This window comes from Camponotus vicinus, unplaced genomic scaffold (assembly GCF_025532165.1).
Source record: "Camponotus vicinus isolate PSW18456_S1 unplaced genomic scaffold, iyCamVici1.0 SCAF_9, whole genome shotgun sequence".
NCBI lineage: Eukaryota > Metazoa > Arthropoda > Insecta > Hymenoptera > Formicidae > Camponotus > Camponotus vicinus.
The window spans coordinates 15,556,892-15,584,691 of record NW_028141981.1 but is presented as its reverse complement, the minus strand read 5'-3'; the positions used below and the strand labels follow the sequence as shown (position 1 = coordinate 15,584,691).

The window sequence follows — 27,800 nt, the reverse complement described above, 5'->3', positions numbered from 1 at the left end:
TTGCTTCTTCCGTCAGCGAACAGTGAACGCTTTGATGTGATTGCCGCGTGTGACGGTGCATGCACGGGTTGTCTTGATTCACGTACAGACGGCTTTTACTGTACCGTCGGGTGCAATAGGGACGACGTTTAAGAAAAGCGATGCGCGAGGACGACAACGACCTCCCTCTTCATGCATGTGTTATTTTCTTTCGCTTTTACTATTAAGTATCTATGTACGCGCGATTAATTATCGATTCCAATATATAAATTTGCCAATTCTATTCCGAAACTTTTGAATTCAGCATTTAAATGAATGTTTAAAATTTAAATTTTTATTTACATTTAATCTTATAGAGGACTAATTTATTTTTTTCATATATACATGTGTTATTCGTGCGATCAAGTTTATACAGATTTATATAGTTCCATAATAAGTTTTCTATATAATTTTTATGTATATGTTTTGTTTTTAATATTGTAATAAATTTTTTATATTGTAAATAACAGATGTACGTAAAAATGGAATTTGATTTGGGAGATCATAATAAGAACTAGAGAGAGAAAATTTGAATCGTAATTTTATGCAGGAGAAAATGAGTTAATATATTCCTAGATAAATAATAATAAAAAATAATTTAACAATGCCAATTAAAATAATTTCATTAAAACAATCTAACTATTCAATTGAAAAAAGCGTAATGTGCTATATTCAAATGATTCTCTCGATTGATATAATCCATCTATTATTCATCTCTGAAACAAAGAACTTGCTCATTTCAACGTCTCATTTAAAATATAAAAAAATCAAGAGCTTTGAAAAATGTTGAAGTGAAAAGAACTCCTCGCGCTTTTAAAGATAACAGAATTAAATATGAGAGGAAGATTGATTTTAATAATAATAAAGTATACCAGCAGCGCTATCAGAGCGGCTAACCGCCTGCTATTTGAGCAATTTCAATAGATAATTTCGAGCAACTCAACTAATATTTTTATTACGATAATCACAGCGAGCGAGTTAAACTCGAGATAGTTTGCGCACGATTTTACACCATTAACTTTTCGTTTTCCAACTTGCACGATCGTCGTTCCGGAAATATTGCGTTTCGCTTTGAGATGAGAGCGGAGCTAAACATCGCCAGTTGTGAACTAATGTTTTAGCTTGCAGTTAAATTGCGCGTTTCATCTAGAATGTTTCTGATAAATTTTTTATGCGATTTATATACAAACTTACTTTTCTTACACAAAAAAAAATATAATCGTTACATGTGTATTTAAAATCATTTTTTAAAATATACATATACATTTTTAATAATAACAAATATCATTATTTCACATACGTATGTAATTAATTAACTACGCTAAACAATTTTCCGGACAAAGTAATTGTAAGTTTTTTTTCCATTATAATAAGATAATTATATAATTATAAATTTAAAAAATAATTATACCGACGAAACCTTATGTACTCAAACTTGAAATTGTTTCATTCTCATGCTCGTTATCATTAAGTCAGCCGTTCAATCGATTGGCAGTCTAATAAACTGTTGCCTTTTATCTCATCGATTTCCCGTCGAAGTTGCCGAGAAACTCCCGAGAATTACATTCTATGCTCGTCGAAAAGAATCCGAGCGGCCTGGATAATTCGCGAGAATAACGCCGCTATACGAAAGCAGTCGCCATTTATTCGCGACGGGAGTTCTCGTTTGATCGCAATTAACGAATACGCGCGCAAGAGTCAGCGAGATGCGTAATGAGAGCGCCCGGTCCGTAATTCGCTCGTAAATTAGCGAGCTCGAAGTCGTTTCGGGGAGGTTTTAACGGTGCGACTCGCAAATTGGAGGAAAAACGGGACTGTTTAAAGTTTCGTTAAGCGAGGTGGTGTTTTCGGGAGCTGGCCAGACACGTTCAAGCAAACGATAAAAACATTTTCGAGATAAATATGAGACACATCTGACTTCCTGAGATTGTTTTGCGACGATTACAACTTGTACGTATTATACGTTTATAAAAATACTCGATAGCGTCAGAAACTTAATGATAACTAAAAGCGATATTTGAGGCTCTTCAATTTAAATTTTAATTTTAACCGTGTCTATTTTTCTTCTGTCCATGTCCTAATTTGATGTGTGAAAATAAAGTCGGAAAAAATATCCTATGAAATTAAACATGGCTCTCTAGTTGCGCTTGACTTTTCTCGTTAACAAATAATGATATTCAATGAAATCTTTTACATAATTAACCTCTCCCCTTGGAAATAAAAGTTGCAACGTTTTACTATTTTTGAGTCCATACGCGCAGTTTTTCAAATCGATAATGCGATTTCGAAAATTCAGGAAAATTCACAATGAACATGTGCAAGCGGATTCTCTCGCGCTTCCTCTCGTTGGATATTCGCGAAGAGCTATAGCGCAGCGCGGTGAAACTACTTAGAAGTTATGCACGGGGTTGAAAGGAGAGGAGCCGGGGAGGAAAGATGACAGGGGGAGTTTCCAACGAGAGAAGAGTTAGGAGTAAACGAAGCCCCGCCGTGTATGTAACACACGTCGTTGCGAGCGAGCGCGTAAAATATGAGGGCTCTGTCACTTATCATCCCCTTCTCCTACTTATCCGCCGTGACGACGAGCTTCCAGTGCCGTTAACGTTTCCATAGTCATAAACGCGTACTGGCACCCACCGCCAGTGAATATCAGAAGCACTTCCGTGTCCATTTACCTTCGACCTAATTTACGCGAAAATACTGTGAAGATAATTATACATCCTAACAGGGATCCTCCGAGGGATCTCTAATGATATCAAACTGTCGTACGCGCGTTAAACCCCAAAGGAGCAATGAAACTTGCATTAAGACCTTTTCTTAATTATTTTTACCAGACAAACAAGCATCATAATAAATATAATGTTCGAAAAAAGGTAGAGCAAAAAATAGAGGAATAGAATATAAAATAAATTAATATAAAATATATAAAATCAATTAATCTAATTATTTCTTTCACTTTATCAAATTTTATATATCTCGTTTTTCACTTAAGAAACTTTATCATATCAAGGAAGAGTAATACTTTCCTTCGATATTTTACGATGCATTTCCATATGATCGAAAAGCAACGATTCGCCTCCAAATGGATGTAAAATTCTGTCAGGGAACTTTCGTCGCGGAGGGCTGTTTACCGAGCGTTTAAAGTCCTTAGCGAAGCCTCCTCGATCCTTTTGTCGCCCTCGTCCATCTTTAAATATTCATGAATGACCCGGGAATCTGCTCGTCCGCGAAACGCGTGCAATGAACTTAATGCACTGTAATCGCGTTCGCAGGAAACATTTGTAGCTGTTTCGAGCTCGCCTATCAAGCGCGATGACATTTCCAACTCGACTTCAAGCTGCATTTTAAGATGTTTTAAAAAGTAAATGCATGCAAAAAAATAAATTGCAACGCATTAATCTATTTATCAAGCTTGGATAAAAGTCGACTTTAGCTATTTTTTAAAATTCTAATTAAATAACATTTATCTGTCCACTATGAATCTTGAAAAATTTTGCATATCGTAGAAAAGCAAGAGATTTCATATTATATTCAAATACAATATCTATTTAATAATCTATTTAATAAATAGGCATAAAATCGTGTAAAAGTGTGAAGTATAAAATTGATGCGACTACTAATCTTGTATTAAATTCAATCAGTGTAATAAGTCTTATGTCGAGACGCATGATAGTCTCGCGCATTTCTATAAAGATATATTATAGTAGACGAAACGAGATACGCCAGAAACATAGCTCTGTCGCTGCGAAATAATTTTAAACCGAGACACGGACAATTGCATCGTAAAATAATCTAGGTGCGCTGTATGCGCTTCATTAGAACACGCCATTCATCGAGAGATTCCACGCGTATTCGCGCGAAACGAGATGCCCAGCAGAGCTCGGACCAAACGAGCGGATTACTACTCGAAGAACATTCAACGGGCTCTTCCAAGACTCATGCCCGAGATTATTATCAACGCGCTGCCAAAGCAAATGCATTCGTAATAGCCACTCTTCGCTATCCTGGGATCTTCGAGCCGCGAAGATTGTGTTGGCGATCTCCGAGACGAGAGCCTCGACGTAGCTCTCCATCATGCGTTAAGCAGCCATGTAAATCTCGCCTCGAGAAGCCGCATTTTACGTGGATTAGCGGTAATGCAAGTCCGGTAATGTAAATCTCGCGCGTGCCTTCGATTTCTCTTCAAGTCTTCTACAAATCCGATCACAAGTGATTTAAATTCGCTCATTACTTTCATCCTAAAACGTTCAACAAGATTTTACTTTTATAGCTTTTCTCGACGCTTTCTTTTTCCTTCGCTTAAAAAAAGAAAAGAGAAAAAAGGAGTATTAAAGTTCTCAGCGCTGACGAGATTTTCTGATTGTATAGCGACATATTAAATCTCACGGATATAAACGGAAATCGTAATCTTGTAATTTCTCGCGGAAGTTTCATGTCCGTCCTAATCGCGACGATATTTTCATTCTACATGTCTGAAGGCATTTGCTCGCCGTTATTCCGACAGGCCATAAACATTAAGTGCTTGCCACAGCCTCTAGAATTTTGCCTCGAAGATTTCCGGGATTACGACTTCCTCGCCGAGTTTAATCTCTGATGGCAAAGGACGCTGCGACGATAAATGCTGTTAGGCGAGCTTGCACTTTTTCGATTTTGCATTTCTCCCTGTTGCTCGCGAACAAAGATTCGGAAGAGAAAAGCAGCACGACGTTTTACGGCAGAAGGGAGCCGACAACTCGACGAAAGAACATAATAACGACAACAGAAAGAATCGGGAATCGAATGAGACGAGATACGATGCAGCATGAATTATTGAGCGGCAATAAAGAGAGAAAGTTTCTCTTTCTTTCTTTCTTTCTTTCTTCCAAACGATTTGATATCTCTCGAAAGAGAGAAGCGACATCGGAAAAATTATTCAATGCGCTCCCTTTTACAGACGTTCCTGATTATATATATTTAAGTGGATTCTTTAATAAAATTTCGAAAAAAGCGAAGAATAAAATTTATTTATTACTTTCCGTAAATTCAGATCTCGATGTCAAGCATGCGAAATAAGTTTTATATTTATCCATGATAATGACAGCGAAAAAAATTAAAATTAAAATTAAAATTAAAATAATACATATGTTTGAATATACACAAATCTCTATTTTCTGTTTTATTTTATTACCTGCAAAAAAATTAGTTAAGAAATAGTTTTAATTTGTTTAATTGTTTCTTTTTGTGTCGCAATTAATTAAAGATTATTTATTACTATTATTCAAATATTATTAATATTATTATTTATTATTCAAATTTAATGTTAAAAATTTCAAACAATTATTCTTAGTTTAGATGATTTATATTTCTCTCATATTAACTCTCGTTAATATCTTATATTAACATCTTATATTAATCGACGTTAGAAGAGTATCCTTTTTCACTGCTTATAATACATATTTATGTTTATTTTTCTTTTTATAATTGTAATATCGAGGATTGAACTATAGAAATTGTATAAGACTCAACAATCTGCGCAGCAGTTTTTCGCGAGTAATAAGAGGATAGCGGAAAATGTGAGGCAGAGTACGTTAGCCGGGATCGTTCGTGGAATTTATGACGTTCTCGGTTGCGCCGCGAACAATTTTCTCCGGGGGCGGGAGAGGTGAACGGATTTTCACCATTTTTCCCGGATTCCGTTGACGCGAAAGGCAATATCTCGGATAATTGCGAGCGAGACGACGACGGTTGCCTTTGTGATCAACGTCGGATGTTTGTATCAGGCGATGCGCGAATATCGGCTACGCGACTGTTCAAATTAACGGTGAGCTCTTCGACCAACTTGTCCCAAATACCGAAATCTAATATCGGCACTCTGTGTGCTCAATCCCGTAAACTTTTTCATGGATAAGAATGAGATTCTTCTACACAGGAATTATAAAATTCCGACTTAATGAAAAAATTAAACAATCATTATCTTCACATATACACAGGTAAAGTATAAAACGTAGCTATTATTTGATTTTTACGTGAAAAGTTGAATTATGCACAAAGAGAGAAATATATATATGTGAATCAGTGGAGTTTTAAAGTTTCAAATATTCACATTAATGCAAACTGTGTCGCATATTTTTTTACTCGATTTTCTCAAACTTTTATTTCACATGTCCTGCACATGCAGTAACAGTTATTAAATTTGCAAATAAATTTAAAACTTTGAATAAAATGTTAAAAATGTGTGTCCATTTACTGCTGTTTGTTACATCCTTCCTATACATATATCATATGTCATACATATATCATATGTCCTTCCTATATATATATCATATATATCATATATAAGGACATATCTGCAGAAATTACGATTTCATAACAAAGAGTCAGATAACCAACCATACAAATCTTTGAATTGTAGAAGAAAAAAAAAGAAAAAAACTTGTATATGAACATAACAAAGATAAATCAATAATATGCAAGCACATTGCTTCAGAGGGGAAGGAGTGCAATTTAATATATTTTATTAAGTTTTTATTAAATGGTTGAAACTCTCTCTTTTGCTTTACTTCTTTTTACGAATCATCATTTCAAAGAAAGTCTTCATTAAAATAGTTTGCGTGTCAACAAATTAAAGAATATAAATTATTCTTATTTTTATATAATTTAACACTTGTAAGTCATAAACTTAATGTAGAATTTCGCAATTATTTTGAAAGCTCTTTCGCCAAATAAATATATAAATATACATATATAAATTAATGAGCTCTTTTAACAATTCAAACACTCAAAAAAAAATTATATTTTAAAAAAGTTATATTCTAGACTTCATGAATTCACTGAATTTCTGTTTCATATCAATATCTTGCGGTACAAAAGGGGATAAAATAGCACACTAGAAAATTAAGTTATTACTGAGAAAATTGGAAATATATTCGTAAAAAGCGGCAAGTGCTAAATTTGGCTTCCAATACTCTGTCTCCGCAATCAAGATCGATGTTTTTGCTCTTATATATTATCTTATCATCCCTTGGTACCTTCATCGGATTCAAGCGTCTAATTGGAACATTCGTGTATCAATTCGTCGATCCATTGTCTACCGATTTAATCCGATTCTGCGAATTAGATACTCCGCGCGATCAAAGGATTCGCCATCTTTTGACGTATCACGGGGCTCTAAAGGAATCTATTATCGGCCTACACAATCTAATGCCATGATCCCCGTGATCTTCTCGGCCGAGTACTATTAGGTTAATTACTGGAGTAAGTCCATAACGCGATCTTATATAATGCAGTCTGATACTCGTGTATGATAAGTTAAAGAATAATGCAATAGATTTAGAATTTAAATGATTATCAAGTGTGTTTATAATGATTATGTTGTTGAAGAACGAGAATGAATTATCTATCTTGCAAATCTAATTGTGTAAGTTTATAAGATATATTTGACAAATCGAAGAATAAAAAATTCGCGAAGATAAAGTTTGATAATAAATAATGATCATCGATTATATATTTATTTTGTAGCGATATATTTTTTAATTATTATATAGTTATAAATTATAAAAAAATATTTTTTTTTCTTTGGAATCAGTAGTGCTCTTTTCATTTTTATTCTTCATAAATTATAAAAAGAAACCCTTCAATTATTAACATTGTTTACGCGTGGATGATTTTACGCCCGAGAAAAACATGGAAATGCTGCGTTTTAAATGATAAAATGTGACAATGAGTTATTGTATATTATCGAGGATAGTACGGTTTCTTTCCTGGGGAAATCTCACGTTTATATGGACTGCAGATTCGAAGGGGATTGTAATTTCCCAGCTAAAGATTAAACGAACCGGAAACGAGGGGTCGAAGGAAACGTCAATATCAGGGCGATACATGTGAACAATGCGGTGCAGCTTTATACGTATGTCGATACTATCGCGATACCACCTGAGCTTCTGTCATGAGCTTTTCTGGGCACATTTATTTATTCCGCCCCAACCGTTGCACTGAAAAGATCCGATTTGCAATATTCGAATTTCTCTCTCTCTCTCTCTCTCTCTCTCTCTCTCTCTCTCTCTCTCTCTCTCTCGTTGTTTCCTAGACGAAAAAGTGCAACATGGTTAAATATGTAGCTATCTGCAAAGAATAAAAATTTGTGAAAAAAAAGCGAGTTTGTTTTGTGCGACCGTTAAAGCAAATATAATCGGCGAATTTATTTATAAAATATTCACACATATTTAAATAATATAAAATAAACCATTTTATGTAAAATTATTTCTTTCTGTTTGATAATATAGAGCTGTGTGTGTAAAATTGTAATTATTATATCGGTTATTATGTAAAAGATACCGCTTTAAGTTACAAACACAATTTAATCAAATTTCTCAACCAACTACAGCAAAGTTATTTGTTAATTTAAAATTGTTTGCCTTAAGTAAATTTTATAATCCGCGAAATTAAACGTTTATTCAGATTATATCATATACTAACACACACACATGTGCTGCATATAAAATATTTTTCATTTTTCGTTTTAGTTTAGCGCAGCCCATATTCCGCGCTTTTGATAAATAAATCGAATGAGAAAAAGTGCAGCGAATAATGCCGTTAGCGATGAGTGTAACAGCGCGATTTAATTTTCCATGCTGCGAGTAATTACTCAATTGAATTGAAACGATATTTTATCGAACGTGTTAACGGAAATAAAACGGAGAATTTTTCGCTAGAACGAGATTCTTCTGCAGAGGCACGTTATAAAATTATGTAATAGCTGAGAGCGTAAACGTTTATCTTCTACGAAACATGGTTAGTACTTCTAGCATAAAGTAAATCACCAAAGATTTATATGTTGGAACAAAAATACTGAAATAAACTTACTCTAGATTTTATTGTGTCATTTACATCTTTGTAGTCTTGTAGAGAATTAATTTTACAATAATTTAACTATAATATTAAAACTTGAATTTGCGATTATTAAAACGCACGTTTTAAAAATAATTTCTAATTACTTTTTAATTATTCATATAAGTTTGCGCTTCTTTTATCTATATATGAATTCTGAATTTTTTAAATTATACAGTCATCTACATATGAGAGAGTGATATTTTTAAATTATGAAAATTTTTTAAATGTAAGTATTTCATGTTTTTCACATTGAATATGAATATTATTGAATCTTTATATTGTAAAAATACTTTTAGACTTTTATGATTCCAAATTTTAATGAATATATACGAATTTTTGGATCGGTGAATTCTGGTAATCTTGAGTAATTCAATTCTTGAAACTTCCTTTACTCGCTAAAGTTCGCTCTCTTTGATTTTGTTACTTCAACAATCATCATTCTTACATCAGAAAATTGACGTAAAAACTAGAGACCCTCTAATAAGAGTCGCGAAATAAGGAATCCAATTTTGATTGGTGGCGACATTTTTCAGCAAAAACCGGAAGTAGCCATGGCGCGAAATTTAATTTCTAAAGTATTGTATTGAATTGTTACAGTTTGGCGCAAAACAACCAGTCATTTTATAAATTTTGAAGTACGTTAATAATATAATCTTCCTGTACAGACAACTGTTTAGATGCACATGTGTTTCTAGGTTAATGTGTCATGTCGAATATGACACATAATAATGATGTAATGGTGTTCACAGTTGTATTATATTAGCCATGGTTCCGGTTTTTGCTGAAAAATGGCGTTGTTGACCTAACTTTACCGTGTCATTTCGCGACTCTTATTAGAGGGTCTCTAGTAAAAACTTATCGCTACCCGCATAAAATCGCAAACGGTAGACTTAAAAAGCGTATGCAATTATTTCCAAGAGACGATTTATTTTTTATCGCAAATACAAATCCTCTGCTATAAAAAACTTTTAGTGGTACGCAATTTTAGTTCGTCGAAATATATAAATCCATTATAATATGTATTTTTTCATCTGAATAAATATGTAAAAAAACTGACAAATTATCAAAAATATTTTCCAGATTAGTCAGTCAAAAAATAACAGTAAATTCAAATATATGAAATTATGATTATTCAAAGTATTCGTCTTTTTTGTTGAATTTGTTTATTCTCGATATTATTTTAATTTCAAAAATTATTTGCGTCATGTCTCAAATATTTTAGTACACACGGAGTCCAGATTTATTCTACAGTTGTGTCTTAAATTTTACGCGACCGACACTCATAAATCCGACGAAATGTTGTAATTTACATTCGGTGAATTTTTAATTTACGTCACGCGGCTGGTCCGCGCCATGCAAAGCGGATTTCATTTCAGATAAAGAAACTTTCCGTCTTCTCTCAGCCGGCATTTAACGAACTTAGCAAACGACTCGGCCGTGGAACTTTCATGAGACGCCTCCGGGAACGGGTGGAAAAAGTTTCTCGCTTCCCCATTCGATAAATCGAAATGTCTTGGAAAAATCTGGACGCGTTGTTCACTTATAGAACGCGCCGTAAAACTGACAATTCGTAATTTATTGGATCATATAAACAAAATGGAGCGCAAATGTTCTCGTTCTTAACTTATGTTTCGAAAAATACGAGCAAAGCGATTCCAGCGAAATTATTTATTATTATTTATCCACCGAGTTATTAAAGAAGCGAAAACGATAAAGTTACGCAAACTTGAAATTTATGATTTAATACTTTAAGCTGTTGCTATGTTGCCAGAGGAAACGATAAAATTAGAAATTATGCTCTTTTAGAAAGTAAATAACGAGACAAAAGCAGTCTATACGTATACAAAACACTGAAAATAAGAGAATTAATTACCAGCGTTTTCGCGCGAAATGAAATTAAATTTCTTCAACGAGGAAAAATATCCTAGCCTGCCAAGTATACCTATTAATAAGTTTAATAAACAGAAATAAGTTTAATCGCTCGCACGTAATAAATTCGTCGTTACAATTGATAGCAATATTTCAAGACAAAAGAAATGGCTGAATAGCGTTTTAGATAATAATTAAAAGCAGATAATGAGAGAAAGGAAGAGAAAGGAAAAACCTGCAACTTTTCATGCAATATCTAACAACTATTCTGCATGACAGAGTAGAATTTTAATACTAAAAATGCTATTTCATGATCCTTCGCGCTTCAGCCAGAATTTAAATAATAAGAATGAAAAGCAATCGAATGACAGAGATGTCTCGCTCGCGCTCATCGCGATCTTTTTTCGGCGCATGAGAGGTGGTCTCTTCCCCGAAAGAAAGTGAAGAGGCAAAAGGGTTGAAACGACCGATGACCTGTCGCACGTCGCGCGCGCCGGGGGAAAATTACCAAAATAATTCACATGCCATGGCGTTAAAAGCGCCGACGGGACCGATGCGGCGGCACTATAATAAACGCTGATGTGATTTACACAGGATGTTCCTAAAGTTCTCTCAGCACGCCTCCCCTGCCCACCAGCTGCGCCGCCGTTCATCTTCGATGCCTAACTACTTTCGTTGTAGCTGCGTACATAACTAGCGTCGCGATAATTGCGCTACCTTAGTACAGTCTACGGAGATCGATATTGCGGTGTTCCTTCGGAGATTATTGAACGCGACTCTCGTGTAGTTTGTGAAGAAAAATTGAGAGGAAAATTCACGTAAAAGATCACTTCAGAAATCTTTTGAATTCGAAAATACTCATCGTATCAGTTTTTCTTATCAATTCAAGTGCTCCCTTTATTCATCTTCCCCAGTAAAAGATTATGTACAAAAAAACGCATTTAACTATTCTTATATAGTTTTACTTAAAAAAGGATTTTTGTACATTAATTTAATGATTTATGGAATTTTCAAGCTTTATCATTCACGAGGCGCTTATATAAATATAAGAATTGTATGTAAAATGAGCTTTAAAGTAAAAAAACTTAATTTACTTTTATTCTGAATTATACAGACATCATTAAATTCAATGTCCTAAAGTAAAAAATGTAATTTGTGACAGCAATAAATAGTTGTCAAATTCTTCGACATATTTTCTGAAATCTTGAAGTTCCACAAATATGAGGATGTCTTCCTGAATATCCCTCGTGATATATAAGGAGCACACAAACAAGCGAATTCATTGTGTGAGAGGAAATAGAGAAGAACGCTATCAACGATATCGCGTCGTTTCTTGCTTGTAACAAATCGAACGCGAATATCCCCGCGCCCTCCACGGAAGCGGAAGATGCGTAATATTTCAACGTTCAATGCGATAGAAATCGTACGGCCGGCGAAACACCATTCCGAACGAGAAAGAAGGCGGTGAGAGAATGGACAATCAAGGGATCGAGTGGATCGGGTTTGGGGAACCGATTCGGATCCCCATCCAACTCCCGATAAATCGTTTCATTGAGTTACGCGATTCGCGCTCGTAATCGGGATAAAACGCTCCGTTATGGCGTCTACTATGTCATCAAGCGTTTCATTTCGACTTAACATCAAATAAATTTCATTCTCCCCTGGCACCATGGATGTTACGTTTAGTTTCCGTTTCGATTTCCGCGAGACGTCGAACAGACCTACAGAAATTGCAACGATTATTCGAGTTAAATTTTACGGTCACGGAAATTGCTTTACGAAAGAAATAAGAACCAGCGTTTCAAAGGGTGAGAATTAAGAATAACAAACATAATATACTCTTACTTTCTATGTTTAATAATAGTCTCTTTTAATTTTAATACTGTTCTTGGAAAATGCGACAGTTCGCACAAAGATTCCTTGCGTCAAAAATAATATTCGCGTTCCTTGGAACGCAGAAGTGTGTTTTCTCAAGATAAATTTCAACGCGAGACGCGATGCGCGCCGCTTAAGCGAGGCAACACGGCAATGCACTTAGGATAATGCTCAATTTTTAAACCGGAGCGAAACTTTCTCATTATTACTACGCGATCGAAACGCGTTATCCAAGTCGCATATGCGAATCGCGTATAAATCATGCAAGTCGCGCCGTGCGAAAAGAAATTTACGTTCGAAACTGTCATTTCTGCCACGGAAGACTAATGTTTCGATTTTACGACGTACTGTAACAAAGAGATTCCATATTATGCCTATCTTTTTTCATGATATTGTGGCAAAAAGTCTGCAGATTTTTTTTTATTTTAACTGACCATTTCGACTTAAATTCAGACGTTTTGTATTCATTAATTGAATATTACACATTTATCAATTATGATTTTTTCATAATTATTCTAGTCTTTCCCTAAGTTTAATTTTTAAATAAATAATTTCCAAGTATTAGGCTTTTTTAAGAGCAATTAAGGATTGACAAATTAATATCAGTATAATGTATATTTTAATAATAAGTGATCTATATTAATATTAATTTATCAACTTTTAATTGCTCTTAAAAAAGCCTAATACTTTCAAATTATTTCCTAACTAAGAGCATTGTCTTATTATTATTTATAATTTTTAAAACATGACTGAAATTTTTCTTTCCATAACATTTCTTGTTTCATTATTTTTTTCTCATTTATCGAAGCAAGGCATAGAAAATGGCCAATCAATAGTGCGATCAAGTTCACGAAGCGTTGAATACTCGTATATCGCGTTAAGAATCGATAACTTAACGACCTCGCACGATGACCGCGGATTCTTTCCTACCTTGACCTCGTCCATCGTCGGCGACAATTTTTCCTCTCTGCCGTATCGCCACTTCCGGTCCTTGTCCCCGTCCGGCCGGTGATTCTTCACGAGGCCGTTCAGACTGCGATACGACAAAAGCCGACACATGTCGCTGGTGAGATCGGGCAGACGATCTTTGCTGCAGTCGTAGTGGAACTTGTGCTGCGGCATCGCACATACATGCACAAACACACAGTTTTTCACTTCTCGGTCGTTTCGTCTTCGACCTTCGTCATTTTTCCCAGGCGGTGTATTTTAGAATCGCTTCAATCAACACTGAGGAATTTGACGATCACGATGGACATTATTTTTATTCGATGATTTTTATTTGACGATCACATTTTTATTTTTAATTCACAGAATTCGTCGATTATGGGAATTTCTCGCTAATTGTGAATGTTAAAATATTTAGAATTCTATATTAAACACTAGCTTTTGGCAGTTGTAAGCAAATATTACGGATACTTGCGATTTATAAAAATTGAATTTTTAAATTGTAAAATAATTATTGATAATTTTGTGTCCATTTCAGTGTATTATGTGACAAAAGTTTATATCTCAAAATTTGAATTTGAGAATATAATAAATTTTAGGCACCGAACACAATTAAACTTATTATTTTATTTGTGTGATGAAAAGTTCTATAAAAAATTTAATAACCTTTTTAATATGTAATAAAAAATATAAAAAAAATAAATTTTTATAACTTACATGTTATTAGAATTAATGTAATATGCGTAGGACATAAATATTTATAAGATAAAACATGTTCAGATATAATTCTTTAAAATAATATCATAATAGAGATGGGAAAAAATTTAACGAGTCCCAGATAAAATAAAGTTAATGAAAATGCACCTTTGATAGCGAAGCGACACAATCGAGATAAGTATTAAAACACGATCGTGCAAAATTGGGGCGATTGAAAAAGATGTCTCGAGGCTACGCTGCTGTTTGGCACCATTTTATATAGATCGACGAGATCACTTTCCGCTTCGTTCACGACCCGGTTATTTACCGGCTATCTTGTGCCCGCTTTTCTGCCTTTGACATCTACAGTGAATGGAATCTCAAGATTGGCATGAAACACGTTTTAATAAGCGTCTTTATACGCGGATAAGATAAACTCAAGATCCGAGTTTATGGATATTATATTAATTTAGCTGAAAAATTTTCTTTAAATTTTTATAATCATATTTTCAATTTTGGTTATCTAAAATAACATTTCTACTCTAAATCCTGAATTATCAAATTTCAAATATGAAACGAATTATACGCGTAAAAAAACATTTTTTATTTACACCATGTGCCATTTTATTTCGTAAATATACATATATCAGAACCAGTAACACCCACACACACACATGGACAACACAGTTTTAAAAATGGTACAAATACATCCATTGAAACAAACGCATTTTTCTGTCGGTTCTAGTGCAGCCTCCGGCAAATCGATCTATAGATGACCCGTGGAAAAAAACAGTGAAAAATTCGCGGTCATCCACCCCCCAGGGTGGTTTACTATCCCCATTTCGCGAGAACGTCGTGAAAAATCGCGCGATGATCCACAAACGACTGAAGAACGATGTCGAGCCGCGGGTAGTTCGTAGTTTGACGTTCGAGAAACGTTTAAAAATATCCGGGAACGAGGTCATTTTGAGAAGACGAGACGCGAGGCCTTCGGAAGGTTGGAACTTATATAAACGAGGTCGAGAGCACGACTCGCCGATGCGATGTATACGATTTCTGATATTAAAGAGGATATCAAATATCTGATTTATATCGCTGCTTCTAATTTTGATTTTGAGATTTTTTTATTTTCAATTTATAATAATTTGTAATTTTGAATATAATCGATAATATCATAAAGAGAGAATAAAAAATTGTTCGATTTAATTAGGTACATTAGAAAAGTATTAATTTTTTTATCGCCCTACGATTTTCATTTAACAATTTATTACATGTGATAAATAATATACTTTTCATTATAAAAAAAATTACTTCATTAAAAAAAAATTTCATAAAAAACCTGAACTTCTAAAAATATCTATGAAAAATATTTATATTTTATTCTATCTGCATATTATGATCATTTTCAGCCAAAAGCAAACTTGTTACATGTACAAAAACAATTTTTCCAGTTGCAACATAGTATCTAATACTTAAATTGGATGCCACAAAGTTAGTTATTTACTTTTATTTTCTTGTCGCGTCCCATGTTTACATTCCTTTTTCTTCTGACTTCTTCATTTTCTGAAGATGGATGTAAGTTTTATATTCATGGAGAGATTACGCGACGCATAAATCATTTCTTTACGAAAAATCGCAGAACATGACAAATTCTATGAGAAATTTTAAAGCATCTCTTGAATTATATATCGTGATTTAATGACGATACTGATTTAATGATGGATAATTATAGATTGTTACGATCGTGAAGCACGGTGCGATTAAAACTTAGATTGGTCGACTTTACAGCAACGCGAATACAAATAAAAGCATCACGCATCATATCTGACAATCCTTAATAATTATCGAGACAAGTTATTTGCGATGTCTCGTTATGGCGCATAAAATGCCAAGCGCAACACAATCGAGATAAGTATTAAAACACGATCGTGCAAAATTGGGGATATTACGGACAATACGATTGTCGATATAAAAAGAGATTCACGTTAGAGAAAAAATTAAATGTACACTTTATAAAATAGTTAACTCGTATATTTCGAGAAATTGAGTGAGATATTTTCGCGCTTTTGCGTCCGCAAAAATTTTTAACTTTTTAATTAAACTTTTGATTTTTTAATTTGATGTATATGGTATATATGATTGACAATATTATATTAAAATGGCTTTTTTTTGCGAGTGTGTAATGTTATCAATAACGCGAAAATCTTTCTATTTGTGCAGAAATTTTATTCCGGTACAACGTCTCTAATCATTATTATTCGAATACTTGTGTCTTCGTTTTGAAGACATGACGTACAGAAACGAAGCACGGAATTACGCGCCTCGCGTCTCGGATTCTCCTCATCGACGGCGCCGTAACGTTGCTGCGCGATATAAAGGATAATCCAATTTCGGAGGCTTTCTATCCGTGATAGCGTTGTCGGGAAAAGACAAGGGCAACCTCATAAAGTTCGGGCCCGCGGGAGCGCGATATTCAGCTAGACAACAGCGAGGAGAACACGGAGAAGAACGACTTAAATTTTCCGGAAGATTACAAATGTAATGTGCATTATATGGCTTAAATTTTTTATCCACTCCTTGTAATAATTTTAATTTATGTAACTTTGCTCACGTCGATATTTTTAAGCTGCGGAAGAATTTCGTAATTTTTAAATTTATTTTTTTCATTTTTTTTTTATTTAATATTATTTCAATTAATACGAAATAATCTTGGAAAATTGATCAAGATTATCAAACGTATAATTTTAATTAAATTTAATTAAATTTGCTTAAGTTTAATATACTAATATTATTTGTTATATATTTTCACATTAATCTAAACTATTATTAAAGTAAATATACACTGTAAGAAATTGAATTCATTCATGCTATATATTTCGTCCATCAGAAATTGTATGTGTGTGTATGAGAGATTAGAATTTTGCGGGTAACGAATATAATTAAAGATATGATATGGTACAAGATAATCCGAGAAACTACAAATTCGTTCGGCTCCTTTCCTATCCTTTGGGACAAAACAAAATTAACTCTATACTAGCGCGTCCCAAAGAGGATATCCTTCGTATACTAATTCACGAAAACATATCTGACAATCTAGTTAGATCCAGATTTCGATTTCAAAATTCGGTATTATTTTAGCTGTTGATATAACACAATTTCGAAATGTGCAATTTAATTGTTAGCTTTTTTAAATGTTAGATATACAAGAATTAAATAGAAATTTCATACGTATAATATTAGTAAATGAAATATTTAAAAAATTTTCGCATTTACCTTATCAAGGTACATCATACAAGATATATTTCTAAAAAGATGGTCTATAAAATAGTTTATAAAAATCTGCTAACAATAATTAAATATTTTATGCATTTAATATTATATATTTAAAAACAAATAAAAAATCAATTAATTTTAAATAAATATTTACAAAAGTAACATCCTTCATCGATTCTTATTTTTTATCTTTATATTATTATACTAATCTCATTTTTAATCATAAATAATTGATAAATTCAGATTTTATCAAATATTTTCAAAATAAATGAAAAAAACGACGGAAAAAGTAAAAAACGACAAACCTTTTGCGTAAATGCTAGAAAAATGTTCGGAATCACAAAATTTTTAACACAGAATCTCTTGCACGAAGCGCGTATCGCGTATTTCACTTTGAAACCGACAAAATCGAGATGTAGTGAACGCGCCGGCAACGATCGCCGGTTATAAATACTCGGTAGATACTGCAAGGAAATCGCGATTCGAATACCAGCGGCCGCTAATGAGAACAAGAAACGTGGAAACGGACTCATCGCGTTAGTCAGGAAACGTCCGTGGAGCTAATGAATTCTTGTTTGACGAGCGGTACGAGGCACCGACTCGATAATCACGATCTTGATAATTATCGCTAACGAAATTCCACCGAAGTGATTAATATCGTAAGCATTGTTAATGTTATCAATTATAGAGCGTAGCATGTGGAATGTATTACATGTGCGCTGCTGCTATAATTGTATACATACTCCAAGATATAATTCGCGAAAGTTGCGCCGTAAAGTACCTTGCTCCAACTAATTAATGAGTTTGCTTTCTTAAATGCACGCTCATATATTTGTTATGTAACTTTAGAACGTTTGAATAATTTATAAAGTCTTAATTGCGTGCTGCTATAAACAACTATTCTCTTTGTAATCTCATTGACACTTATAAAAAAAAATGCAACTGTTTGAAAAGTATGATGCGTACATTTTAGTCGAAAAATTTGATCTTTTTATTATTAATTGTTATTTTTAAAAAGAACACGCGATATTTTTGAGGATCTGTCGCCTTGGGACGCGCAAGTTTTAAAACTGCGAAGGAAATTTCAATCTCACGAGGGGACACATGCGGTGAAAAGTTATCGAGACACGAATTTCCGGTCCATGAAAATTCCCGATCTTTATATCCGCCGAGGAAAGATAGAAAAGAACCCCATTGAAATTCCAGAGTTACATGCTTGTAATTTTTTTGCGATACATTTTAACACACACAAAGTTAGGTCTTAATTTGAAAACATTATCAAAACATTTCAACTTCAATCTTACGTCTCTGTGTTTTTGACAGTCATTGTCATTATCCATCGCGTACTTAACATCACGTACATCTCCAAACGTGATGTAATCAGTCGCGTTTTAAACTTTGTAGGACAATCGCAAACTTGTCCGAATTCGCTACAGCTCCTAACGGAAACTGGAATTTCTTGTCGTAGAACAGACGTTTCATCTAATAGCATCGCGACAAACGGAAAGGAATTGAAACAGATTACGTCGTTGCGACGAGATAAAAAAGTTTTCTAATTAACAGCTCGAAAATTTCTTCATCAACGGTCGCGGGAACAATTCGCAAGTTCGAAATAATTTGTTCAACAGAAATAACCTCATCACGAGTGGCTTCGTTATCTCGCAAAGATCATTACACGAGTGAGATTATACGACGAAGTAAATTATGAGTTATTCGTTGAAGATTCTATGACATATTATATGTATATATGCTTTCATATAATTAAAATTTATTTTAAATCCATGTATTTTAAACACATATGCAACATAAATTTATTATGGAACATATTTACGTATACGCATTATTTACGTTATTTAATAATTATTATTAATAAGTTACATATTATTAATTTAATATTATTAATTTCATAATTTTATTAAGTATTTATGCAGTGTTTAAATTTTGAAGCAGCGCCCAAGTTATTGGCGTTATTCATTTTCAAGGCAGAGAAAAGACAAATTGTAATAAAGATATCAAAAGATTCTCGTGAGTAAGCTTAGTTGGAGTATTCTAAACGGCTTTATATTTCGCAACATCTCGCATTTATTCTCAAAGCTAATTTACTCTGACTTAATTAAAATTATAATATTGTCTTTCGACCTCGGCATTCATTTCACTGCGCTCGTTTCGTATAAATAGCGTTGTATTCATACGTCAAATATCAATAATTTTACAGCAGTAATAGATTTTTTCATAAAATTTCAAATAATACGACATTATTTATGTAAATAAAAAAATTTGTAGAAATAGAATGACTTTTTTTATACATAGCACAATTTAAAATCGAATCAGATTCAGGCTTGTAAAGCAAAAGACATTCGCGGAAGATAAATCACACAAGGTTGCTGCGAGAGATCGGTAGACAAGGTAAAAGCGAGTTGCGCTCGCTTTTAGTTTTCTAGGGCGAAAAATTTCAAAATTCGAGCGCGCACATAAGGCAATGTTCCTGCAGTTCACTTATTCCAATCCGAAAGCTGCCGCGAATTTTTTTCGCGGGGGACAAAGACCCCGACGATGTTGCTGACCTAAAATAACGTTATCACGTACAGTACGACGAGAAACAATGAGCGTGGTGCATCAAAACGACGACGATATAGCTCGAGACACTTCGACTGACGTCTCAACAAGAAAGGAAAATTTCATTCTCCTCCCTTCATTCTTTCCCATGGGTTTATCGCGCCCGGAGTATAATAATTTTCTCCCCCTTGCGCGAGATTGAGGCAACAATAGAGTGCAAGCGAGGATAAATAACACGCTGACTCCGTCCAGTTCATCCCCCGCGGGAACTTCTGGAGATATTTATTAAGATGTCGCGATGTACATTTTGTCGTTTCGTCGCATATAACGCATCTTGATACGTTGTTTCGAGCTACGAAATTTCGAATTGGACAATCCAACATTAATTTTACCTGCATTTTTTCATCTTTAAAATCCGCGAATCATCAAACAATTTTATTAAGAAATCTAATCAAATTCTAAATATAAGGGAGATAAGAGAAGGCGAGTTAGTAAAGATAGATAACGTGTTGATGATACGGCTGTTTGTGCTCTCGCGAAAAAATGAAATCAACGGATTTTACGGCAAACTTACGTTCCTCTATACAACATAGATATCACGGAACAAACGACAACTTCGCCCAAAGACAAACATTTCGCGCAAACTTTTCAAGCGTTTGCGCCAGCTGCTGCCGTAAAAACTTATATCGAGAACTTTTCTTCGGGATCCTAATATCCTACGGGACTCTATCGTTTAAGACAAATCTGGAGCAGTCGTTTCGTCCAGATGCACTTGACTCTTTTTACTTTTCGCTGATCTGACTGAATCCCTTTGAAACGAGAAATTAAATATTTATATTGCACATGTAACAATGTGTGCAATATCTATTATAATATAAATATATATAAATTTATAAAATGTGCTTTAATTTCCTTTTTTAAATAATTTTATTTTTAACTAAATATAAATATATTTCAAAGTATGAACTTTTTTCCAATTTATATCTAAAACCCGAATTTTTTCCGATATATTATACGAAATACAGGCTTTACTCTGCTAATTATTTTAATTTATTTACATTCTTATATCACGACAGCAGCGCTCTACGCATATTTCCACAATATTAATATCTCGGTCGAATATTCGATAAGCAGCGCAGTTAATTATTTACATTATACGAGAAAATGCATACTCGTTGAACAAGCATATTTATGCTCGTCGTGCATTCTATCGGAGAGTTGCCGATAAGAGAGCGTTAAATTTTGCCGGTCTCTCTAAAGCGGAGCATCGTTGATATCAGCTGCGAGCGCATTGAATGCGGTAAGCGCGTTTCAGCGCGTTTTCCAAATAAGCGTATTATGTCGGTCGTATGAGTTTGGATCGGAAACGCACACACAAGCGATGCGCTACGAAGACTATCATCGAACCACCTGCAAAACGACAGGCGATCCGCACAAACGAACGCGGAACTTAATGCCCCGCGCGAGTCGCGGCGAATTAATTGCTCCCCGATTATCGCCGGGACGTTGCCTCAATTAGTCCTACAGCAAGTACGTGGGCGTGGATGCACTTGCAGAAATTGCACGGCCTTCTCTAGCACTCGTAATTGAAATACACGCAGTGATACGCTTCATAATCGCAAAACGCGATTATTAACCGTTAAGTACCTTCCAAATGGGATGGGAATTTTAAGAACCTTCAAGCGAAAGAGATTCGATTAATTTAAGCCGAGATTATGCCTTTCAGTTTTGTTATTCATGTCACTTAACCATGCAGCTGAGTGTAATAATATTTTAAAGCAATGATATTTATTTTCAAAGTGCTCTTGTTACAGGAGTATTTTTATATTAAAAAAAATACACATATTTTGTATATTTTTATGTTTTAAAAAATGCATATTTTTGTTTTAACAAAAATACATATTTAAATATTGTAAATATTTTTTATATGTTGTACATTTGAAATGTCAATTTTCATCACGCGACTAATTATGATTTCGCATTCTAACGATCACGTAAAAAGTTGCCTAATCCAAACATTCAAACGTGTAAGAAAATAATTTTATTTCATCACAAAGTTAAGTTGCCCTGCAATAAAGTTGACGACGAGGTTACACGACGTATACATGTAGAGGCGATTCGTACCATGGCCTTTCGATGACTCGTTATTTTTCCTAATGGCGACATTAGCCGCTCGAGAAATTACGATCGTTAGAAATCACCGCTCGCTCGTTCGCTCACCGCGGTGGCGAGATAAAATCACGAAAGCGTGAACGAGCAGTGGTAAAACGAACTCTAACGGTTAGGTCTCTCGAGCCGACCTAACGACGAGGAAACCAAGAGACGTAGCAACGGCGGTCTGTCCAATTTTCCAAGACGCCACGACGATCGTTAATTGCGACTAGAAGTACGAGTGTAATAATTTTCATAGTATCACGCGATGCCAAGCACTCAAGATTCCCTGAACTTGTCACAAGCCGAGAAATGCCGATAAGAAATATACCTGGGAAATCTTAATTTCCCGATAATATCCTATAAAGGTTCTATAAAATAATTCCCATTGTCTTCTATAAATGTGTCTCTTGATTTTACTTTACTTTTATATCTAAATTGCTTTCAATGTCTAATCACACCTTATGATTATTCGATACTTCAAGTAATAAAATTATTTTTCCGTTAATTTCAAGTCTTTTACAAAATTCCAAGCTAGGACTTCTCGTTGAAGAGATGCTTCATATTAAAAATAAAAATTTATAATAAAAATTTGATATTCTTTATCAAAGTAGAAAGAATAAAATATTGTATAATTAAAATATTAATAAATATAATATACATAATACATAATATACATAATATACAATAAACATATATATTAAATTTTATTTACACATACTTAAAATTTTGTTCAAAACTATTTGTATTTTTTAACCTATTATAATATATGTGTATATACGTAAATTAAATTAATTAAATTCGCGTTAATTGATCGCTGACGTTATCGCGCAATGTTCAGTCCAAGTGCGGCGTTAAAACTGAAACAATCGCAGATTACTCGGCGATTGTTGGAGAACGACACAATGCGGAAAAAGAGACAGACGGTGAGTACCGCTGACGTAAACCTCGAAGCATGTCGATTCCGCGTCGACCGTTCACTCCTCGTTACGCATTCCGTCGCGAATGTTGCGCTACGATAAGCCGGTTAAAGCTATCGAAAGCCGCGATAAAGCTGAAACAATTTGCCACCATTTTATGATAAAGAAATACGAAGGCAATTTCCATTCAATCTTATTTCCAAACATGTATATGTATATGTGTACATAAAATTTTATAAATTTGCCTCCATAATATTTGTAACAAGTTAATTATAAAATTAAATGAATTAATAAATATATTATATATTTTTTGTTCATATATAAAATCATTTTTGATTAATTTTTAATTAATTTTCGTTAATCTGGCAGATCTTGCTGCGGCAATATGTCAATTACCTTGTTTTTATATCTTCGAATATTATACAGGGTGTTTCTTAATAAGGGCGAAAAATTTTAGGAGATGATTCTTTGTCGAAAATTAAGCAGGGTTTTTCATATAAACATATATTTCTACATTCCTCCCTGTGGAATTATATTCCTTCAAAAATGGAGGTAAAAATTAGGTTTTTATTTTTTTTCTCAAATTTGGAACAAGTTAAAGAAATGAAATTAGATGAATATTTTCTACTAGTAAAAAGGTTATTTATTAATATTTTTTTCAGCCTCCCGTATTGTTATAAGGGGATGAAACTAGCAACCCTTATTCAATTTTTTATTAGAACTTTTTAATGTTTATATGAAAAACCCTCTTTAATTTTCGACAAAGAATCATCTCCTAAAATTTTTCGCACTTATTAAGAAACACTGTATAATTCGCTTTAATGTAAAATATAAACGGATCCTGGCAATCATATTTTGTTAGAAGTGCGCGTATTATGACGAAACAGCAATTTCAGAAACGGTCGTAAATCGTGCTCGCGTGTCGGGTGTTGGTGGCGAGTAATAAAACGGAGTCGCGCATCTCAACTTCGCGAGTCAACTTGGTCGCGAATATATGTTTAACAACTTTTCGGCACTTTCGTTGTTGTAACTGCGGCGATGAGAGCGTTGCTTCTGTGAATTCGAGTTGTCGCTCGTATCGCACCGGGTTTTAGGTTGCGACTGTGAGTTGGATAACTGTAAAGTTACCGAAAAGTCTCGAGAAGTTCTCGCGGGATCTTCTCGAAAGACTCCGAAAGTTGCGCGATTGATGCAACAAGGAAGCATCGAAGGCTGAATTGAAAGCTGAGTTTCTCTCTTGAAAAAACTTTGATCATATCTTTGGACAAAACACTACGATTTCACACAAATATCCGATCAATAATAATAAATTTTAATTAATTTTTCCTCTTGTTTGTCAATTCCCAGGGAGTACGGGAAAGTATATGTATTTAATATATTTTTTTACATGTTCTCCACACTGAAATTATCCTTTTGCAAGCCGGGATATACGGCGAAGTGAAAGCAACGATAGAACTCTCCGTGCAACGTGAAATTTAATAGCATAATTAAATGTATGATCAATGTGTATACGAGCACTGATGTTGGCGCGCATTCGCAAGAATTTCGCTTATGTTAATATTTGCACGAGTATTATGGAACGCGAAAATCCGGCATTATGAGATAGGTGCGCTCCATGCTCAACGAAACATTTCACAAAATATCTCGTTATTAAATATAATAAAGAAAATACACAGAAAAAGAGAGAGAAAGAAAAGAAGATTTAATAAAAGATACTGGCAAGGGAAAGAATAATTTCAGAATTCATGCAAAAGAGGAATTTTTTATCGAGTCCTCTTTTGAATATATTCTCCTCTCTTTCAAGGAATAATCTATTATAAGAAATTCATTATAATGCATTCTGCTCATATTAAAGGGGAATATAATCAAACAACAATTTTTCATGGATAAAACAGTTTCTAATACTTTACTCTTATACTCTAATACTACACTATTAAATTCATAAAGTGAGCGACGCGGGGGAGGTGGCAACGCGAGAGGGTAGTTAGGGACCTCGAAGAGGGGAGGGGCAGATTTTCAGGTCGTAATGCAGCGTTATAACTCAGCGGCAGCCGACGTCGCGCCATTATTAAAGCGGATGCGGCGATCGGCCGCTAACAAAACGTCGTCGAATAATCAACCCACGTCGCTTGCAAAACGATGGCTAACGAGAATTTGGACGCAAAATTATGCGCGAGCTGAAAGCGTCCCGGAAACTCTCCCTTAAACGGAATCCTCCTGCCTCGACGTCGCGAGAAACTTGCAGCCGAAAGTCGGGGTCTTCTCACTCTGTGAGAAATGTCTACCTGCGATCCACCCGCTAAACTGCAACAGCAGCTGCTTCAGCAGCAGTCGCTCGTATAGCAGCGTACGCGCGCCTCCCCCGCGGGATGGAATGACGTTATTAACGAGCTCGTTATCTTGCCGAATAATAACTGCCGTGACGAACGACTGCGCGTAATAAGCGTCGCGATAATTGCGGAGAACAAAGCGGCGGCAGTGGCGAGGCAAATTTCCAGACGCGAGATTTATGCACCGGCAGAGTGGGTTAATCCGCGCGCCGATAACGGAACGCGCCCTCCGGTTAACCCTTCCCCCCCCGTCAGCCCCCTCCCCCTCACGGTTGACTGATAAAACTAATCCAGGCGAACGTATCCTTTGTTTCCGCACTTGCAACGCTCCTGAAAACTTGCTTCATTTTTCAGAGACTTTCATCAGACATGTATTATAAAATATTCTTGAACAAAAAGCTAATAATTATGACAAGAATTGATGCACTAATTAAATAAATAGAATATACAAGTAATTCTTAAATATGAATAATTTATGTAGAAAAATTTGCTCCCCTTTTCTGTCTCCTTTGCATAACTATTATCGCTCGGACGATGAAGATTTAAGTTCGTAAAGAGATCTAAAGCATGAAAGCATCTCGCGGTGTTTTAATATCGCGATCACGCGCAGGCATCGATTTAATCACGATAGAGTGACACGACTAATTGATTCCTCTCGAGTCGTTTAAGATCGCACGATCGTGCATTCGGATCTCATTCGGATATCGAACCGATTCGTTCCAATTCTTGAGCTCGCAGTTTTTTCGCGACTCCATCGTGAAGCTTCTCGCTCGGCAAAGGCGATGCTATTACTGCTCGAATATGCGGAAAATATGGATACTTAGTCAAACGGTAATTACCGGAGTTCGAAAGAGTATAAAAACTAAGATTCAAGCGAGTGGAAATTTCAAGTTGCGAAGTTACAAAGATTCGCGCGAGTCTGAAATTTTTGAAGTTTAAAGTCAAGAGTCTAACGAGAGGTATCTCTAATTAAAACGATTATTAAGAAAAAAAAGACGTTTTCTTGTCTTCATTAAAACATCATAAAACATCATAAATCGGTTGTTTAAATTATATAATACGTAAAAAGATACATTTATATTTGGAACGATATAATCATTTTTTGTACAAGAGATATAAGCTAGTAATATTTTTCGCTAATAATTTATCATCGAGAGACGTTTTCTTTATCTTCAAGTTGTCGTCGCAGAAAAAAAGAGATATTTCGTGCAATGTAGCATCGTAGGAAATTAAATGGCATCGCTAATATTCTCCTTTGTACAATATCCCGACCTTTCGCGAATTTCCGTGTTTGTTTGCGGCGGTCTTTATATTATGCATACGAAAATCTCGACTAACGATGCAAGTGCCGAGGGCCACTCGCGTAACAAGATCCCGTATATGTAGGCGAGAATTAAATAGCCAGGCATGTATCTAAACTTCTTGGTTGTCACGTGGAAATCTAAACAGGATTCGAAAGCTTTCACGCGAAAACTATGGCGTTTCGCTGAGATCCGACAAACCAGTGTATCAAGTTTAACGTAAAAGCAATGTAAAGTTTACGTTTAACAATAACGTAACATTATAGTGCCACATGATAAATCAATGGAAAAATAATTGAGTCCGTTTAAGACGTAGAAAATATAAATATATTATACCGCGTGATGAGAAATTATTCCATTGCAAATTTTCCAAATAAATAAATAAGCATAATTATCAGGGTACAAGAAATTATCACGATTATATTTGGAGATTAAATTTGCAACTAAAGTCAATTTTATAAAGGAGGTTAAATAATTCTGAAATATTTGTTTGGAATTTGTGATAACAATACGATTTTATGATCCCCAATTTACTCAATATTATTTAAAGAGCGCTGAATTCAAATATCGAGTGTATGCTACGTAAAAATACTGTATAAACAGAGATTATTTATCAAACCTATTAATAATCAGAGATTTGAGTAAACAAAATAAATTTTGCGTATCTCAAAATTTTAAATCCATAAAATCGTAATGAGAGAAAAAAACTTACGATCAGAACCATCTTACGGAAGAATATAATTGTAAAAAGGTTACGTAATTAGCGCAAATCGGTGCTCGTTCAATTACATAACCGAACGTACAATCCGCGACAAGACGACGCTCCTGATATCGATCTACGGAAATTGATCCACAAGAATGGAACGGAGCGAATCGCGTTCAAATGCGCGTGCTGATTGGCCTGCAGACATACATATGTATATGCGCCCGTACAGTCCGCGATATCGAAATGTCTGATTAAACAAGAATATTACGTTGCACGCGGCATTCGGAATATC

At 34.5% G+C, this 27,800-nt stretch overlaps 1 protein-coding gene across 8 annotated transcripts in view; it reads right to left on the bottom strand.

Annotated features, from left to right (window-relative positions):
- The window catches only part of LOC145976882 (uncharacterized), a 247,049-nt gene that overhangs the window by 73,402 nt on the left and 145,847 nt on the right, over positions 1-27,800 (bottom strand). The window lies entirely within an intron of this gene.